A 21,951-nucleotide genomic window follows, 5' to 3' on the forward strand; every position below is an offset into this window, starting at 1 on the left:
TTCTTCGAAACTCCGCAGATTAAGGACTATCCATTTATCTAGTGTTTCCTTTTCAGATTAAATATGTTTTTAACTCATTTCAAAGTGTTTTTTAATATATTTTATTAACTGTTTGCTCATATATATATATATATAATCGCACAGGTAAGAAATTCATTTTTATACTATGAAAAGGTTAGTAATTACAATTAAGAATAGGAAATTGGGGAAAAAAATTTTTTGTAACTTGTCTTCTTCCTAAGATTAAGGGTGGTGGTGTTTGATCAACACTGCTGGGGAGCCATGATGTAATACACTGTTTTGTTTTTAAATCCCCGAAACAGTGTTTCATGGTAAACAACTGATGATCCCTTAAAAAATATAAAAATTGGTATTATAGTAAATTTGAGAGTTGATGCAGTGATTGCAGGTGATTAAATGACTTACTGACTAGATGTTTTTTTAATGAATGATAAAAAATAATTTTTTGTGTGGTTTCAAATGTTAAAAACTTCAAAGACTATATATATATATATATATATATATATATATATATATATATATGTTTATATATGTTTGTGTGTGTGTATGTATGTGTATAAAAATCAATATGAAATGTTTACATCCTTTCTCTATTTATTTTTTTTTATTTAGTGAGGTGTAGGAATACAAAATGTCTTCTGAAAAAAAAGTTTTCGACTCTACCTTCGGTCTTCTTCAATGTAATGAAGGGGATGTGTGTCCACAGTTAGGCGAATGGTAGGAGAAGAAGGTACAATTAGAGGGTGCCATTTAAGTTTTGAGGTGATCGGTAACTTAACTGGCATAATTGACAGTTCTTCAACCTCTGAGTGAGTCATGAAAATTTGGTGTGCATATAACCCCCCCCCCCACACACACACACAAATCACACACACATATATATGTGTACGCATATAAGTGTATGTGGGTGTGCATGTGTATGTATATATGTATGTACTCGTTTATACAATTCAATATTGAAACATTACATAAGCCCAAAATGGCTTGCAAAACTTAAGTAGACAATTGTGTTATTGTGTTTTTAAATTGAACAAATCAAACCAAACATGATTTTTCATTCTGTTCTGCCACATCCAATCATCGTTCGAGAGAAACAGCAGAACAGACAAATTACAAACGTTTTCATTTCACTGATAATATCGTGACTTATAAAATTGCAAGTACAACCATTTATTTTTTCAATATTTTATTGATGTTTTCATCACTGAGGAAGTCATATTGGCGGTCGGTCTTAGATTGATGTTTCTTTAATTTAATATGATAGAAACTTTTATATTTTGCAGACAAAAAAGAAATGTACTTGAATACAATACATACCAATAACATATTCAAAATAATACAATATTTGATTTGGATAATATTGTAACGTATATTGTTTGTTTCAAACGTAATTCAATTATTCGATCCTTCGATATCAATTTGTTTTGTATATTTTGTATAATAATTGCAAAGTGTTACATTTCTTTTAGCTGTTATTGGCTGATAGAGTAAACATTTTATTTTTTACTTATGATATATTTAAAAATAATTTCTATTTATGATATATAATTGCATTTTCAAGTGAATATGCTGTGATAATACATTTATAATTATGTTGATTTTCACATGAAATCGAGATTATAAAAAATAATAGTGAAATGCAAGAGTAGAACTTTATAATCTGACGCACCACAATTAAATATTGATTTTTTAGGAATAAACTATTAATAAAATAGAACCATAAATAGACTGGATTTATTTTATATATTAGATTAGATTTGGGGAAGAGATAGTAAATAATTATAACAACTACAGAACTACATGTATATAAAATATAATTATAACAACTACAGAACTACATGTTTATAAAATATAATTATAACAACTACAGAACTACATGTATATAAAAAATAATTATAACAACTACAGAACTACATGTATATAAAATATAATTATAACAACTACAGAACTAAATGTTTATAAAATATAATTATAACAACTACAGAACTACATGTATATAAAAATAATTATAACAACTACAGAACTACATGTATAAAAATATAATTATAACAACTACAGAACTACATGTATAAAAATATAATTATAACAACTACAGAACTACATGTATATAAAAAATAATTAAAACAACTACAGAACTACATGTATATAAAAAATAATTATAACAACTACGGAACTACATGTATATAAAAAACAATTATAACAACTACAGAACTACATGTATATGAAAAATTAATTATAACAACTACAGAACTATATGTATATAAAAAATAATTATAACAACTACAGAACTACATGTATATAAAAAATAATTATAGCAACTGCAGAACTACATGTATATAAAAAACAATTAGAACAATTACACAACTACATGTATATAAAAATAATTATAACAACTACAGAACTACATGTATATAAAAATAATTATAACAACTACAGAACTACATGTATATAAAATAATTATAACAACTACAGAACTACATGTATATAAAAATAATTATCACAACTACAGAACTACATGTATATAAAAATAATTATAACAACTACAGAACTACATGTAATATAAAAAATAATTATAACAATTACACAACTACATGTATAAAAAAAATTATAACAACTACAGAACTACATGTATATAAAAATATTTATGACAACTACAAAACTACATTTATATAAAAAATGATTATAAAAACTACAAAACTACATTTATATAAAAAATAATTATAACAACTACAGAACTACATGTATATAAAAATAATTATAAAAACTACATAGCTACATGTAATATAAAAAATAATTATAACAATTACACAACTACATGTATATAAAAAAATTATAACAACTACAGAACAACATGTATATAAAAATAATTATGACAACTACAAAACTACATTTATATAAAAAATAATTATAACAACTACAAAACTACATTTATATATAAAATAATTACAACAACTACAGAACAACATGTATATAAAAATAATTATGACAACTACAGAACTACATGTTTATAAAAAATAATTATGACAACTACAGAACTACATGTTTATAAAAAATATTTATAACAACTACAGAACTACATGTATATAAAAATAATTATGACAACTACAGAACTACATGTTTATAAAAATAATTATAACAACTACAGAACTACATGTATATAAAAATAATTATGACAACTACAGAACTACATGTATATAAAAAATAATTATAACAATTACACAACTACATGTATATAAAAAATAATTATAATAATTACACAACTACATGCATATAAAAAATAATTATAACAATTACACAACTACATGTATATAAAAAATAATTATAACAACTACAGAACTACATGTATATAAAAAATAATTAGAACAACTACACAACTACATGTATATAAAAAATAATTAGAACAACTACACAACTACATGTATATAAAATAATTATAACAACTACAGAACTACATGTATATAAAAATAATTATAACAACTACAGAATTACATGTATATAAAAAATTATTATAACAACTACAAAACTACATATATATAAAAAATAATTAAAACAATTACAGAATTAAATCTATATAAAAAATAATTATAACAACTACAGAACTACATGTATATAAAAAATAATTAAAACAATTACAGAACTACATGTATATAAAAAATAATTATAACAACTACAGAACTACATGTATATAAAAAATAATTAGAACAACTACAGAACTACATGTATATAAAAAATAATTAGAACAACTACAGAACTACATGTATATAAAAAATAATTAGAACAACTACACAACTACATGTATATAAAATAATTATAACAACTACAGAACTACATGTATATAAAAATAATTAGAACAATTACACAACTACATGTATATAAAAAATAATTATAACAATTACAGAATTAAATCTATATAAAAAATAATTATAACAACTACAGAACTACATGTATATAAAAAATAATTAGAACAACTACAGAACTACATGTATATAAAAAAATTCTAAACAAAATTACATGCACAACTAGACACTTTCCTCGAGTGTCTAAAGTCTATCTCTATAGGACAACATAGCATGATGATGTTTTCCCTTGAAAGTAAAACCTGACTAAATATTAAAATAAAAAAACTTAGTATTCATACCACAAAGAAGATCTCTTTGCTATGGCCAACCTTCACTGGCTTTTACGAGGAATGGTGTACCTCTTCAAGTCATGTCACCTTCAGTAACAACATCTGGATACTCCATCAGACTAGATGAATTCTGGTTCTGGAATCCAGTCAGACTAAGAGACCACAAAAAAGATATGCTATAACATATATCGGAATTATCTTACCTACGAATAAGGGGGGGGAGGAAGAAAAGACGTTAAGGCTGGCAACGAAATGGCGTCGTTGCTTAACACTAACAAACTGGTAAATTAAGCGCACGTGTCTTCTCTCTGAAAACCGAACATTAACTACCAACAGGAGACGAAGAAGAAAACGATTCAATTCAGCATGCCAAGATGAAAAAAAAAATGGCCGTGAATATATATATGCCGGGTAAGGAAAATCTGTAAAACTGAGCTTACAAACTAAAACAAAATAACTGCAAGAGCAGCAAATCCTTGGAACATGTTTACCAGAAAGAACAGTTGGTAATAAGTCATACACCATCCACTATGAATATGCAATCCTTACGGCTATGTACATAAAAAACAGAGCTATTAAACCTGACATATTGATATGGGACAAGAAAGAGAAAGAAGCAACCTTAGTAGAAGTTAGTGTATCCAATGATACTGGCTAAACAGAGCTGAGAGGGAAAAGATAACGAAAACCGAGGTTTTATGTATGACATGAAAAGAAACTGGAATTTTAGGAAGATCTCCATCATTCAAGTCAATATGGGAGCAACTAGATTAATGAAAAAATATTTCAAAAACTGCCTGGCAAATATACCCGATGAATCAAGTGCGAGAGAGATTCAAGCACTTAAAGGGACGGTCAGATTCTTTAAGAAGACTCTCAATTGGAACATATGAAATAGCAGGTAAATTTTTGGCATCTGGTAGGATGCCCCAGCCCCAGCTTTAATAAACTGTTAAGAAAATTGAAAAAAAGAAAAACTAAAACAGGCTGAGAATGAGAAAAGAACTAATTACCAACAAAAGGTTTGATGTATGACATGAAAAAAAAAAAAAAAAGACTGGAACAGTAAAAAAAATTAATCCTTCTAGTAATCATAGGAGCCACTGGGTTCATGAAAAATAATTAAAAACATTACGAATTTACCTAGTGAACCAATTACAAAATAGTTCCAAACAATATCACTTCAAGGGACGGTTAGAATCCTCAAACGTTTTCTCACTTAGGATCTCTAAACTCCACATGAACATATCTCGCATCCGGTAGATTGCACCATCCCCAATAAAAATAAAAATAAAATATATTAACTACCATAGCCCAAGTCAACCCTCAGCTGACATTCACGTCTCTGGAGATTTCAATGTTCAAAGTGTTGAATGGTTAGTTCATTCAAACAAAAGATGTCGAAGGGAGGTTTTGTCATAATTTCTCCTTTGCTTATGACCTAACACAGACAATTTGCAAATCTTCTAGATCTTTTTATAACAGCATTTCCTGAACTGTGCTCATCTTCCGTTCTGTCCTCACTTAGATCTTCTGATTACTCGGTTGTATCAATAAAGACAAAAACAAAGTGTAACAAGACCCCAAATATCCTTCTTTATTGACCAGTGTATCGATGACTGATGGCTGACTGTGACAGTTTCCGAAGGTTCCTGTCGGAAATACTTCTACACTCCATGTTTAAAAAGAACATGTTCTCTCTAGCATCTGACTTAACTGATTAGCTAACCATCAGTATAGACAGCTATATATCCTCCAAGAAATTCCAACAGAAACCTAACAGGTAGCCATTGTACATCCCTGAATGTGCTGACGTCATTGCACACAGAAACCACTACTTCTATTGATTTCAACATAATGAATGTTTTGAATCTAAAGTCGCCTTTCAAGGTTTTGAACAAATGCACGTCCTCTATCCCAACCACCATCAAACTGCCAAACTATTTGCTAAGAATGTTCTAATTTTTTTGGATGAGAGCTGATTACTTATATTAGTTGTATTGATCGAACTATTGTTCTCATCTTGAGTTTTATTTGTGCAACGTTTCACTCAGATTGTCCGTCAACTGTCTTCAGCCAAGTTGGTTGTTGTTTGGAAAAGAAAAGAGAAAAATTACTGGCTCTGTAGATATTTTCGTATTTTGTGAGTTAGTCTTTATTTTATGGTTTTAGTTTCGAATTTGTGAAAAATTGGTTGATACATGGGAGGAAACTCTAATAAAGATTGATAGAGGATTATCTCCCTTTCATCACCAAAATTTTAAGGGTGTACAATGTTTATTTTTTCTATACTTAGAGGCTCCTAAATAAAAATCTAGGCTTAGTAATTTTTTTTTTTTTTAGCGTATGCGCTGGCTTTTTGAGTCGCCTGATTCTTCACCTTTTATCCCTGTTAATTATTTTTACCTCGTTCCTCAAAGGAAAGTGTGTTCCTTTTTCTTTTCACATGTGATCAGCTAGTCCCTTTGGTACTTGCTGTAGGTTTTCCAGAGCCAATGTACAGCTCTCAGGGTAGTCATTTCTTAAGCTGGCCAACTCCTCCTAGTATGTGTTGTCATTGCTACATGTTGTTCTGGCACGGTGTTGTAAGCCCTGGTCAATTCCTTTTTTAAGTTATATGGGTGGTGTAAGTTAAAATTCAGTTATTATCCTGTGAAGGTTGTTTTTTGATATATGGAAGATATGAAAGTCTGATCCGTACGGATTATTAATACATCCAGTAATGCTAGTTTGTGGTTGTGTTCCTTTCCCATAGTGAACTGAATAGATGGATGAATGGAGTTCACATGGTCTAGTAAGTTTTGGACCTCCTACTGGTGGGGCCATGTATCATCCACATAGTTTCAGTGTTGTTGAGCTCATTGCCAACTTCTCAAAATGTTCCATATATATATATATATATATATATATATATATATATATATATATATATATATATATATATATATTGGCTAGTACTGGGGAAAGTGGTGAACCCATTGCTAGACTTTTTTCTTGTTGATATATGTCGGGTCCCAACGTGAAATGTGTATTCTCTACACAGAAGGACAACATCTCCATTAGGTTGGTAATTGGGATGCGGGTTCATTCTCTCAGTGATGTATCTGAGGGCGGCGTTCTCCTTACCATTGTTAGGGTTTCATCAGTGGGTACTTTAGTAAACAGACTCACCACATCTAGACTCACCATCTGGTTTGAATGAATGAGTGCATCCTTAATTATTTCAACAGAGTTGAGTTTTGGGCATATGATGAGGTCTTGCCTACGATTGGGCTGATTATGTCAACTAGGAAACGGCTCAAAGGGTGACATGCTGAACCTCAGGCACTAACGATGAGTCTTAATGTGAATTTTTAGAAGACCATATAAGTGTGGTAGTTTATTGTGATATTGAGCTAGTTCCCTGTATTTTGCTTGGCGTAATAGGTCTTTAATTTTATTGAGGACCTATGACAGCTTCCTTTCAGTTTTCAAGGTTGGATTCTTCTTTAATATATAATAGCTCCCAGAATTCATTAGGTCTGCCAGCTTTTGGGAATATTCTGCTCTGTTTATTGGCACAGTAACATTGATTTGCTAAGAACTTAGCATAAAACTCAACCCTGTATGATTAGAGCCATGTACAACGTGAATTTCTTCTAAAGACCGAAAATAAATTGAGCAACGTCCACATTTCTGCCCATAATTTTGTCAAACTTATCAAGAACCTTAATGCCAGCAAAGCAACTGAACCTGACAATATTCCAGTTATAGTACTCATAAAGCTGCAACAGTAACTAGCTTCCATTCTGCAAAGTTATTCAAGGGCTGCCTAAAGGAGAAATGCTTCCCAACACCTTGGAAAACATCTTTGGTCTGCTAAGTATTTAAAACGACTGGAGACCGATCTTCTGCATTTCAGTACAGACCAATTAATCTTCTGTACATCATGAGTAAGTTGCTTGAATTTGTGATAATAAAATCATGTAATAAGATAAGAAATAAGATAATAATAATAAGATAAGTTGTAAACTACCTCAGCAAAAATAACCTACTCAGTGACTAGCAATATGGGTTCCATCCTGCAAGACCAACAGCTGATGCACTGACTGTAATTTTTCACAGCGAATCTATCGACAGGGGTTTCCTCTTCAGATCAATAGCTCTTATAATCACGCGAGTTTCATTGGATTTACATCTAGGAAACCAATCGATACAACTATTATATGCATATATATATGTGTGTGTATATATATACGTGTGTGTATATATATATATGCATATCTCTTCCTGACCTAGATTAATGATCTCCGAAAATACATACTTAAATCATTCGTTGACATCTATGCTGATGACACGACCATCTATGGCAACACATCAAAGGCCGTAAATGACAAAGTTCTCTCTGATTCTCTCTCCTCTGATCTTGAGTGCGTGGTACAATGGGGGAAGAGGTTGCTGGTTACTTTTAATACATCTAAAACCAAGCTGCTATCTTTAAATCATCAACGCTCTGATCCGCATCTGGCATCAATTGAAATGGATGGCTCTCGTCTTAGGGAGGTTCCATGTTTTGACAAGCTTCTGGGATTGACCTTTGCTCCTTGAAATGGAACACATAAATCAAGTCTGTTGCCAAGGTCGCTGGAAAAATGGTGGGATCCTTCTGCCGTTCCAGTAGATATCTCACTGTTGATGCAATTCTCTATCTATATAAAAGCCAAGTACATCCAAGGATGGAGTACTGCTGCCATATTTGGGCAGAAGCTGCTAAAAACAGCCTATCCTGCCTTGACAGAGTACAAAATAGACTTCATAGCCTTTTTCTCTTCCCTGCAACTTCTCTCTCACAGGAGGGACGTTGTGAGCCTGTCGTTTTTTTATCGTTATTTCCATGGCAAGTGCTCGTCTGAGCTCCAATCTCTGGCCCCCCTTCACCAATCTTTCATGAAAAACCCCCGTCTAGCTGAAACCACTGTCAGTAATTTTCCCCACTCTTTATCTATGCCTAAATCAAAGCATAGATTCCATGAACAAAGCTTCTTTCTTAGAAGTGCACCCCTGTGGAACTCTCTTCCGTTTGCCTGTTTCCCACCTTGGATGTCTTCAAGTTCAACATAAACAAGTTCCTGATAAACCGGCCCCTTAAGTAAGACACTTTATCAGATCCCCATTAGTAACAATTACTATGATATTGTCCACTTGATTACTGTACACGGAATAACTCTTATCCCCGAGTGGCCTCCGGGTCTTGATAAGTGGTGACTGCCATGTAATATATATATATATATATATATATATATATATATATATATATATATGTGTGTGTGTGTGTGTGTGTGTGTGTGTATATATATGTATATATATATGTATTCAAATGTTACATGATAAGGGCTGTCCCCTTTTCATGTAAGTATAAAAATAGAAAGATTACTTAAAATGAAAATAAAAGCAGAAATCGAACCTTGGATATAAGTTTTAAAGAACAATAGGTTTAAATGGAGGTTTAAAGAGAGGGTCTGGGAATTCGAACGTCTAGGAAGCAAGACGGTCACTTTGAAACTAAAATGTGAAGCTTTGAATTCTTGATGAGAAAACCACGGCCGGCCGTGAAGAAATAAACCCATCATGTGTTTTGATAAAGCTCGTCTTTGTGTTTGTGATTCTTACAAAAAGGTAAAGTGAATTGTTATTATATGTCTGTGTTATAAAATGTCATGACATACACATCTCATATCCACAATGTGAATCTACATCTCATATCTACACTAAGACTGTCTGAACACTATCTCCTCACTCTAAGAGCTTCACATAGCAACACATCTATTAACCTAAGAATTAACATATTTTTAATATATATGAATCGTCATATCACGAACACGGAACGAACAATCTCTCTCACAACATCCCTCTCTAGAACTCTTTCAAAATCTCTCTCTAAAACTCTCTCTAAGACTAATAAGACTCAAAGACTCTCTCTGAATGAGACCCCTATATAACACAAATAAAAAAAATAAAGTTTACAAATTGAATAATTCTGTAATCTAAAACAAGTATAAATAGTAATATTAATATTTATATAACAATCGTATCGAAATGAAAAAGCTCAACATTCAAGATAGAGCATTGATATAAAAGATTCAATGTAAACTCTATAATTTAGAAATTACAGCAATTTATTATTTGACAAGTTATACAAAAGCTTAAATATTTTCCTTATTCCATGGAGTTTCAAAGAATGGCTCTTATCTGCAGAGGAAAATAGAAAAATGATATTCCTAGGCAGAATATAAATTTTGCTGGTTATCACTAGGGCTATGACAACAGCATATTCTTTTCATTGTTTTGACTCTCGAGTATATATCCGACACAGACACAATTAATCAACCGAGAACCACACCACTCTACATAAAAACATATAAGATATTAATGGATATATACCTGAGAATCAAAACAAGGAAAAGAATATGCCGTTGTCATGGCCCTAGTCATCACATAAATTGAAAACTATAAATTATTCAAAGAGTCATATTTCTATGAAAGTTAATAATAATGTAGAAATGTCTGGGTTTAAAGAATATTCCAAATGAAGTCTAAGAATTCGTATACAAAGAAAATAAATTCTTTTTCCTGATTTATGAAAAACGTTATGCATCGGCTAGAGTTTTTGTTTGCAATTTAACGTTTCTACTAAGTTCCTTGAGGCGAAGTTTAATTGGCGATTTAATCTCGAGTCCAGGCAAATTGCGATCGGCATTAGCGTAGATTCTTCAGGAAAATGCGACAGAGATTGTTTAAACGTCGGAAAACTTTTGCGTTTATTGACAGTTTATTTCTCTACTCACTTGCTGCGATTACTATATCGACTTTAACGACTTTTCTCTATATCCTTTTCCTCTTTCAGAGTGTTGATGTCTCCTATCGCATCTCGAAACTTCAATCCAACAACTTTCTTTTTTCTGCACTTTCTTCTTTTCCCAAAACAACGACAATGGAAAATCCACAATCTCCATTTTCCCCCTTTCCCTCTCTCTTTTATGAAATAAAAGGATTGCAAATCAACTTCTTCGTTTATGTTCGTTTCACCGCGAAAATTTATATTTCAGTAATTCTTCAAAAACACCTTAGTAAACCTCGATGACTCTTTTTATATTTACCAATTGAATTTTTCCAACTTAATGTCGTTAATTAAACTTTTAACTGGTTCTCTTATTAGCAATAAATGGTTCATAATGACTTACGACTTCGGCCAGGGTTCATAATATTGCCACATATAAGTTTTAATGCGCAGTAGAGCGTTTTATATATACTATTGTTAAAGCGACTCTCTATATATTTTTTCTGCAAAATTGTAAAGATAAATAACGAGGGGGCCAGCAGTGCGCTCGTGAAACAACCTCATCTAGGTCTGCTCTCTCCCCTACAACGCGTCGAAGAATTCGGAGGTAAGTATCACCGGCGATGCTAATTACTCGCAACAAAACTTTCTCTCGTATGATTTTTTTTTTTTACATAGGCATCACCACTTATCAAGGCCAAGCGGCCACTCGAGGATAAGGGTTAAAGAGTGTACAGTAGAAATTGGACAATATAGTAATCGTTAGTAATGGAAATTCGGTAAATTTGTTAACAAGTGGAACGGCTCATCAGGAACTTGTTTACGTTAGACTTGAATACAACCATATTGTAGTCAGCTGGGAAGCAGGAAAAAGATAGGCAATTCCACAGACATGCAGTTCTAAGAAAGAAACTTTGTGCATGGAATCTACATTTAGGTTTAGGCATAGATAAAGAGTAGGGGGAATTATTGATAGTGTTTTCAGCTAGACGTGTGTTTCTTGTGAAAGTTTGACGAGGGGGGACCATAGACTGAAGCTCAGTCGAACACTTTCCATGAAAATAACGATACAGTATAGACAAACTCACAACATCTCTTCTGTGAGATAGAGGTTGCAGGGAAGAGAAAAGGATATCTCCTATGTTTTCTTTATCAATATTATCAGATGTTATGCTATATTGTTTTCTTTAACAATATCATCAGATGTTATGCTATATTGTAAGTATCAACAAAGGAAAAGATTCCGTTTCTTACGCATCTTAAACTGAACGTGAAATTGCATAAGGTGCCCAAATTATTTGCCTTCCAAAAATCGTTTGTATTACAACAGATGACTCTACGATCAGAGTTGAATGCTGACACGAAAAATATATAAACAAAACTTTTCCCATACACGCAGAGATACGCACACAGACGCATTTGAAGAATTCCAATAAGATTTTGTTAATATAGCAGAGTGAATGATACAGAAATAAGGGAAATGAGATAATATTGTGTTGTCTGGATAAAAGAAATGAAAATACAATAAATATGACAGGACAAGTTAATGGACGATATATAAGCACACAAGTATAAACTTAAAAGCACAAAATATATATGTTATACTAGTGATAGAAAATGTATAAATATTAGCACAATATATTGTACCGTACCGAAGAGGTTTGAATCGGTTCCCTCTGAAACTCTGAAGTTTCATGAGAATGTAAATTTCAGAAGCGCACCCACCAGCCACGTGTATATCCCCGTTAGGAGAGATGACAATGTTAAGTTTTTAGAGTGTTTGCAAGGAAGTGTCGACGTCAACCTACATAAAACGCCTGGTATTTCAAAATGGTCATCTAGCTGATACTAACTAAACTCAATGTTGTTTAACTTCGGTGATCTAACGAGAACCGGTATGTGAACGTGATTATGCCGTACATAACATAACTGAGGGCGACACGAAGGCTCCTTTTTTTATTAGGCGATACACCGAGTTGAAGGGAAGGGCGCCACTTTATTTCCAGGATTACTCCACTTGCCCTTTATCTTCTTATTATGCTAAGTGTTTAGTAAATGAGTATCAAGTGTCATTTTATTTTGCTTTTAGTATGTCTCGATCGAAAACTGAACGCCCACGTTCAGGTCCATTAGCTAACATTATGTCAATGGTTTTGTCTCCATCTACATAAGAATAATATTTACCAATACATCGTAAAACATATTAATTAGATAAGTAGTAATAACTAATAAGGTTATGGAATATAGAATAATGAATTACCAAAATAAGAAAAACATGCTACATCTATATAATAAAAAAAAACAATTTTTTATTACATTTTCACCCCAAACAAGGCATATTGCCACTTTGTTGTAGGGGGCTACTATCAGGGACATGGGCATCAGGGGTACTGTGTAGGGAGTTGGGTAGCAAGATGTCGGTTCACGTTGCACTTGAACTTCTGCATGTCAGTACAGTTGGGGAAGCAGGGACCCGGCAGGGAATTCCAAAGTCTAGCTGTTCTGAGGAAGAAACTACTGGAGTAGAAGGCTCTCTTACATCTAGTGATCTCTACTGTGAAGGGGTGGGATTTAGCTGCTTGTCGGGGTTGTCTGGGGTATTTACATCGAGGGAGCACAAGTGCTTGCAGTTCGTCAGAGAATTCACCGTTAAAGTACTTGTAGAAAAGGCAGAGGGATGCAACATTTCGTCGATGGGACAGGGGCTGAAGTTTAGATGACAGTTCAGGACCTATCAGATTGGCGACTCTCTTTTGAACCTTGTCTAGGAGCGAGAGACTAGTGGTAGCTGCACCAGCCCAAATATGACAACAATACTCCATACATGGGCGAATGGTGGCCTTATAGAGGTATATATACTTTCGGGCGTTAGTATCTTTCTAGCACGGTAGAGAGAACCCACCTTCTTCACAGCGGTCCTGCCGATACTCTTGATGTAATTGTTCCAACTCATGTATCCTGAAAGCGTTAGGCCGAGGAGTTTAATATAATATAATATAATATAATCTATATATCTGTAAAAGTGAACGTATCTCTGTGTGTGTCTGTGTGTGTGTGTGTGTTTCTGTGTACATTTCCCTACGCAATAACTCTGTCAATTATTAGTCTACAGACTCTAAATTTGATATACAGGGTACTGAGATTTTGGGAAAATCGATGCGATCGGGTTTCGGCCAGAAATTTGGCTGTTAAGGGGTCAAAGTTCAACGATTTGACCTTTGATAACTCTACTAAACCCCTCCGACAATTTTGGGTCTAAACACTTGACATTTTAGATATAGGTTCCTTGGGCATAGATCTAACTTAATAACTTGATTTGAGCCAAAAACAATAAGTATATTGGGTCATAATAGGGGTCAAAGTTAAAAAAAATATTGTTTTTTTTTTGTTTTTTTCTCAGCATACACCTCCAAATACCCGGGCAACGCCGGGCACCTATTGCTAGTATAGTATAATATAATATAATATAATATGATATAATCAGATATTAATAATAGTCTAAAGAAATGTAATAATTTGAATTCATAACACGAGTTTTTCATAATTGATGTTCAAACAATTTACTTGAATTTTGTAAGGCAGATTTATATTACCTTCAAATCGTGAACGCCTGTTGTGCTTCGTATGAGACTAAAGACTGTGATATGTAGACCAGCTTCCAATAACCGGAGAAAGATAAGTTGGTTAGAAAGGCACACACTTAAATAAGAAACGAATCGATGAAGCTGTTAAGATTAACCAAATGTTATTTATGTGATTAACGGATATCTATTTCCTTTACTATCAATTGCTTCTGGCTATACCACAGCAGCGTTTCCAATATTCCCGAATCTTACATTATGCTTGGCTTCACTAAGATTTATTCAAGAACTGGAATTCAACTCCAGATGTTTACTATGTCTGATCATCACGCTAACCAATCATATGCGGTTCTAGCTGACATCGATATCGCGCCCCCGTCAATTATACTAATTAGCCCGTTGCACATGGCAACACATTTCTACACTTCAGTTTAGAAGTATAATGTTACTAATGTTGAGCAGATGGAAGGAGGCAGTTTTGTATTCTCAGAACCGTTATCGTGGTGCTTATCTTATCTCTGTAACGGACGCTTGAGAAATGCGATATTTCTTCACTCGCTTGTCTGTTAGTTTTGAAGGTTCCTAAATATTCGAATCCTACCTTTTTGAAACTCCAGAACTTAAATAAGCTTCATTTGACGGCGCTTTCCTCTTCTTTTTATTTTTCATCGTTCGCTTCATGTACACGTGACACATACGAGCAGATGCAGAAAGACTTTCGTTATACTATGAACAGTATCGAATTTTATGCTCCTGCTAACAGAAACAGACTTTACAAAAAAAAAGAAGAAGCATATAGACAAAGAAATGTGGAAATGAAGAAATAATGTTTACACTACGATTAAATAAATTACTAACACATTTAATATATATATATATATATATATATATATATATATATATATATATATATATATATATATATATATTATAAGGTAAAATTAAAAGCCAAGAACAATGCGAGATTTTTTTTTATATAGAGTAAAATTAAATGCAAACATAAGAAATAAAGTTCTTTTTTTTGTTGTTTGTTTTTTCTTTTTCACACAAATTTTAACTCTAAACAACAGTAATTTTTTTTTTCTGTTGTATTCAATGGTGATATAAATCTCAATATATTTCAGACTTATTAGTCCATTTTCAAGAGAAGACAGCGGAAGAGTGTTCAAAATTGGAAAAGTAGCCGCCGAGTTTGCCACGTGATACCGCGAAATATAGAACAAAAAATGACGTTAGGAGAACGTTAAAATAAATCAGTTGATTTTTTAAATACTTGTTGCGTTTGTGAATCAAGGGAGATGACTATTCAAGCAAGTTTTTTTTTTGTTTTTTTTTTAATTATTGTTTTTCTTATGTTTTAAACTTATATTATAAAAGCGGAGCTCAATTCCAGTCTATGGTTTAGTGTGGGAGTATTTTTTGAAATAATTAAAGATTCGAGGATACGAAGTTGACCTACGTTTCTTGAAGAAGCAAGAATGTTGATGTGAAAATCTGGTTCTGAATTAATGCAAGTGCGAATATGTTTATAGAACGACGAAGCAGTAGTGTTTAAGTGCTCTTTAATGCGGTGATGAAGCAATCTGGTAGTGCGTCCGATGTAAGATGCACTGCATTTAGCGCATTGTAGGTCGTAAACAACGTGGTTCTTAAAGCATAAACCTGTGTGTGATATTGGGCAATTAGAGAGTGAACAAGGGGAAGGTGTATGCGATGGATGTTTTCGGTTGAGCTGTTGTCTTAAAGTAGATCCAGTGTGGATGAGTTGAATGTTGAGCCCCTCGCTGCGGATGGCTTTTCGGATTGAAGATGAGATTTTGTCACTGAGGAAGGGTAGTTTTAGAAAACAATTGTTAGAGAAGGGTCGGGTGTTGCGTTTTTTCTTTTTAAGTGAGGATAGGATCGTATTAGGGTAGCCGTTTAGTGAGAGGGTCTGTAGGAAATTGTTAGTGTGTGTATGTTTGTCGGAGATGTTAGTGCATTTGTCTTGTATGCGTGAGATTTCGGCATGTGCGTAGTTTAGTTTGTCCTTGAGAGGTAGCGCAGATTTGAAATGTACGAAGAGGCGTTTGCTGGCGGGTTTTCTGTAGAATTCAATGCATATGGCACCATTTTTTTTTATTTGTATTTTAAAATCAAATAGAGAAAGGGATTCCGAAGAGTCTGGGTGTTCTATAGTAAATTTTAAGTTTGGGTCGGCGTTATTGAATTTGTGGAAAATGTTAATAGCTTCTTCGCGGGAGTATGTGATAATTAAAATGTCATCGATATATCTAGTAAAAAGGAGATAAGAATAGCAGGTACTAAGGGTGTGTCTTTCGAGTTTGTCCATATAAGCAATGGCAAGAATACCGGATAGACTGGAGCCCATGGGTAGTCCAGATACTTGTTTGAACGTGTTTTGTAGGAAAGTAAAGTAAGTGTTGTCTACTATAATACGGAGGCGTTGTAAGAGATCTCCTGGAGTAATTCCGAAGCATTGTGGGTTTTTAGATGCTATAATGTCTGCCATGAGATTAATGGCTGGATGTGCAGGAATGGAGGTGTATAAAGAAACGACGTCTAGGCTAAATGGGTATCTGTATAGTTTGAGTAGATGGTGTGGTAGATCGTTGAGTCTGTTAATTACTTGGTTGGAACTACTAACATGGGCTGGGAAGGTAGAGAGTAGAGGTTTAAGTAGGCGGGATATTAACCAAGAGATTTTATAAAGGGGACCGTTAACGCTTGAAACAATGGGTCTGATCTGTGTGTGTGTGCTATTTTTGTGGGTTTTAATAAGGTGATAAAAGGTAGGTAATTTGCTGTATTTAGTAATAAAATTTAGTCTGTGTTGTTTTGGGAGATTTCTTTTAAAACAAATTTGAGACCATGTCTTGTTAATGTTGTTCTCAATACGAGCAGCAGTGATATTATGTGCTGGGGTGTAAAGGTCGGTATTGGAAAGATGCTCTATAGCAAGGTTGTTATAAGATTCCTGTGATATAACGCAAAATTCTCTGCCCTTATCAGAGGGTAAGTAAACTAAATCTTTGTCTTTAAGGGATTTAAGGGTGAGGTATTGGTTCCTGGTAAGATTGGGGGTAATATGGTGTTGTTCGCGTTCAAGTATTCTGAGGATTTTATGCTTTAACCTTGAAAGCTTTAGATCTAGTGGAATATTATTAGGAGGTGGGTATAAAGAAACGTAGGTCAACTTCGTATCCTCGAATCTTTAATTATTTCAAAAAATACTCCCACACTAAACAATAGACTGGAATTGAGCTCCGCTTTTATAATATAAGTTTAAAACATAAGAAAAACAATAATTAAAAAAAAAAAAAAACCTTGCTTGAATAGTCATCTCCCTTGATTCACAAACGCAACAAGTATTTAAAAAATCAACTGATTTATTTTAACGTTCTCCTAACGTCATTTTTTGTTCTATATTTCGCGGTATCACGTGGCAAACTCGGCGGCTACTTTTCCAATTTTGAACACTCTTCCGCTGTCTTCTCTTGAAAATGGACTAATAAGTCTGAAATATATTGAGATTTATATCACCATTGAATACAACAGAAAAAAAAATTACTGTTGTTTAGAGTTAAAATTTGTGTGAAAAAGAAAAAACAAACAACAAAAAAAAAGAACTTTATTTCTTATGTTTGCATTTAATTTTACTCTATATAAAAAAAAATCTCGCATTGTTCTTGGCTTTTAATTTTACCTTATAATTTTCTTCAACAATGCTTCAAGCAAACTACAACCTTCTTATATCCCTCAGTCTCAGCCAGACAGAGTTTGCACTCATGAAGAGCATCTTCAAAACTACGGAAAAACGCGCTAGAGTCAACTGCCAAATCTACTTTTTGAAAAAATGCCGTAAAAACAAAATTATTCCTAACACAATCAGGAACATAAATCTGCCAACATGTTTCCGTTTTCTACACACTTCACGACAATTTATATATGACTATTGCTTCAAAATAATCATTAAGCAACACCACCGGACTCTACATGGACATATTAATTCAGTCAAGAACCTCCGGAATTCACTCACTTCATCTACCCCTAACGGTCATTCGCTAAACAACATCCAATCTCTGATCGACCGCGCATACCATTCCAGCTTCAACAATGAACAGAAACGTCTCATACGCAAATTTACTTGGCTTAAACAGAAAACTAATAAACCGGTCTACAACAGACACATACATAATTCATAGGATTCTTCCACCGACAAGTCCCTTAAAGATCATCTTCTCGTAACTGACCTCACTAACTCTCTTTCCGCAACTGAAACGGATCTCCTTTCACTTGGCCCTAAGTTTATCACCACAATGAAACTGACGGATAAAGCTAAACTCAACATAGAAACGCAGTTCTGCAGAACTGCTTACCACCTTAAATGGCTGCACGCTTTTGCCCCGCACGATAACAAGGACACCCCCCTCAACCTCTCAGGTAATCACAACACCTCTTTTCCTGTTTTTCAGCTTGATCACCCTTTATACCCACCTCCTAATAATATTCCACTAGATCTAAAACTTTCAAGGTTAAAGCATAAAATCCTCAGAATACTTGAACGCGAACAACACCATATTACCCCCAATCTTACCAGGAACCAATACCTCACCCTTAAATCCCTTAAAGACAAAGATTAATTTACTTACCCTCTGATAAGGGCAGAGAATTTTGCGTTATATCACAGGAATCTTATAACAACCTTGCTATAGAGCATCTTTCCAATACCGACCTTTACACCCCAGCACATAATATCACTGCTGCTCGTATTGAGAACAACATTAACAAGACATGGTCTCAAATTTGTTTTAAAAGAAATCTCCCAAAACAACACAGACTAAATTTTATTACTAAATACAGCAAATTACCTACCTTTTATCACCTTATTAAAACCCACAAAAATAGCACACACACACAGATCAGACCCATTGTTTCAAGCGTTAACGGTCCCCTTTATAAAATCTCTTGGTTAATATCCCGCCTACTTAAACCTCTACTCTCTACCTTCCCAGCCCATGTTAGTAGTTCCAACCAAGTAATTAACAGACTCAACGATCTACCACACCATCTACTCAAACTATACAGATACCCATTTAGCCTAGACGTCGTTTCTTTATACACCTCCATTCCTGCACATCCAGCCATTAATCTCATGGCAGACATTATAGCATCTAAAAACCCACAATGCTTCGGAATTACTCCAGGAGATCTCTTACAACGCCTCCGTATTATAGTAGACAACACTTACTTTACTTTCCTACAAAACACGTTCAAACAAGTATCTGGACTACCCATGGGCTCCAGTCTATCCGGTATTCTTGCCATTGCTTATATGGACAAACTCGAAAGACACACCCTTAGTACCTGCTATTCTTATCTCCTTTTTACTAGATATATCGATGACATTTTAATTATCACATACTCCCGCGAAGAAGCTATTAACATTTTCCACAAATTCAATAACGCCGACCCAAACTTAAAATTTACTATAGAACACCCAGACTCTTCGGAATCCCTTTCTCTATTTGATTTTAAAATACAAATAAAAAAAAATGGTGCCATATGCATTGAATTCTACAGAAAACCCGCCAGCAAACGCCTCTTCGTACATTTCAAATCTGCGCTACCTCTCAAGGACAAACTAAACTACGCACATGCCGAAATCTCACGCATACAAGACAAATGCACTAACATCTCCGACAAACATACACACACTAACAATTTCCTACAGACCCTCTCACTAAACGGCTACCCTAATACGATCCTATCCTCACTTAAAAAGAAAAAACGCAACACCCGACCCTTCTCTAACAATTGTTTTCTAAAACTACCCTTCCTCAGTGACAAAATCTCATCTTCAATCCGAAAAGCCATCCGCAGCGAGGGGCTCAACATTCAACTCATCCACACTGGATCTACTTTAAGACAACAGCTCAACCGAAAACATCCATCGCATACACCTTCCCCTTGTTCACTCTCTAATTGCCCAATATCACACACAGGTTTATGCTTTAAGAACCACGTTGTTTACGACCTACAATGCGCTAAATGCAGTGCATCTTACATCGGACGCACTACCAGATTGCTTCATCACCGCATTAAAGAGCACTTAAACACTACTGCTTCGTCGTTCTATAAACATATTCGCACTTGCATTAATTCAGAACCAGATTTTCACATCAACATTCTTGCTTCTTCAAGAAACGTAGGTCAACTTCGTATCCTCGAATCTTTAATTATTTCAAAAAATACTCCCACACTAAACAATAGACTGGAATTGAGCTCCGCTTTTATAATATAAGTTTAAAACATAAGAAAAACAATAATTAAAAAAAAAACAAAAAAAAACCTTGCTTGAATAGTCATCTCCCTTGATTCACAAACGCAACAAGTATTTAAAAAATCAACTGATTTATTTTAACGTTCTCCTAACGTCATTTTTTGTTCTATATTTCGCGGTATCACGTGGCAAACTCGGCGGCTACTTTTCCAATTTTGAACACTCTTCCGCTGTCTTCTCTTGAAAATGGACTAATAAGTCTGAAATATATTGAGATTTATATCACCATTGAATACAACAGAAAAAAAAAAATTACTGTTGTTTAGAGTTAAAATTTGTGTGAAAAAGAAAAAACAAACAACAAAAAAAAGAACTTTATTTCTTATGTTTGCATTTAATTTTACTCTATATAAAAAAAAATCTCGCATTGTTCTTGGCTTTTAATTTTACCTTATAATTTTCTTCAACAATGCTTCAAGCAAACTACAACCTACTTATATATATATATATATATATATATATATATATATATATATATATATATTGCATACAGCCAAATCACGTTGACACACCGGTTCCCGTCAGATCACCGAAGTTAAGAAACGTTGAGCCTGGTCATTACTAAAATGGGTGACCAATTTGGGGAGTCCAGGTGCTGTATGTAGGAGGACGTCGGCATCTCCCTGCAAAAAGTTGCAAAAACCTAACGTCGTCATCTCCCCTAACGGGGATATACATGCGATTGGGGACCACTTGTGAATTTCATACTTCCATGAAACTTCTTCCTTCGGAGGAAGCCGATTAAACCCTGTATAGGGTTGGTGTTGACTGCACACACACACACACACACACACACACACACACATATATATATATATATATATATAGCCGTCCATATACAGTACTGTTTCGCTGTATCACAGCTCATCAGTGCGGCTAGACAGTCAACTACCTCAAGCCAGGATCAAAACCCGATCGCCTGTCCGAGAGTCAAGGCTTCTAACCATTACACTAAACGGCTGCGAGTAGTGAATTAACGATGTTTTGACATCGTCCGAAATACCTAAGTTCGATTTGTTTACACAAAGAGCATATGTCGGAAAATATTTCAGTTTATACC

General features: G+C 33.9%; 1 pseudogene; it reads left to right on the top strand.

Annotated features, from left to right (window-relative positions):
• Positions 1-21,376: 21,376 nt before the first annotated feature.
• Positions 21,377-21,495, top strand: LOC145288523 (5S ribosomal RNA; annotated as a pseudogene).
• The last annotated feature ends 456 nt before the right edge of the window (positions 21,496-21,951 follow it).

Source organism: Euprymna scolopes, chromosome 11 (genome assembly GCF_053919585.1).
Source record: "Euprymna scolopes isolate OS-2025 chromosome 11, ASM5391958v1, whole genome shotgun sequence".
NCBI classification, from domain to species: domain Eukaryota; kingdom Metazoa; phylum Mollusca; class Cephalopoda; order Sepiida; family Sepiolidae; genus Euprymna; species Euprymna scolopes.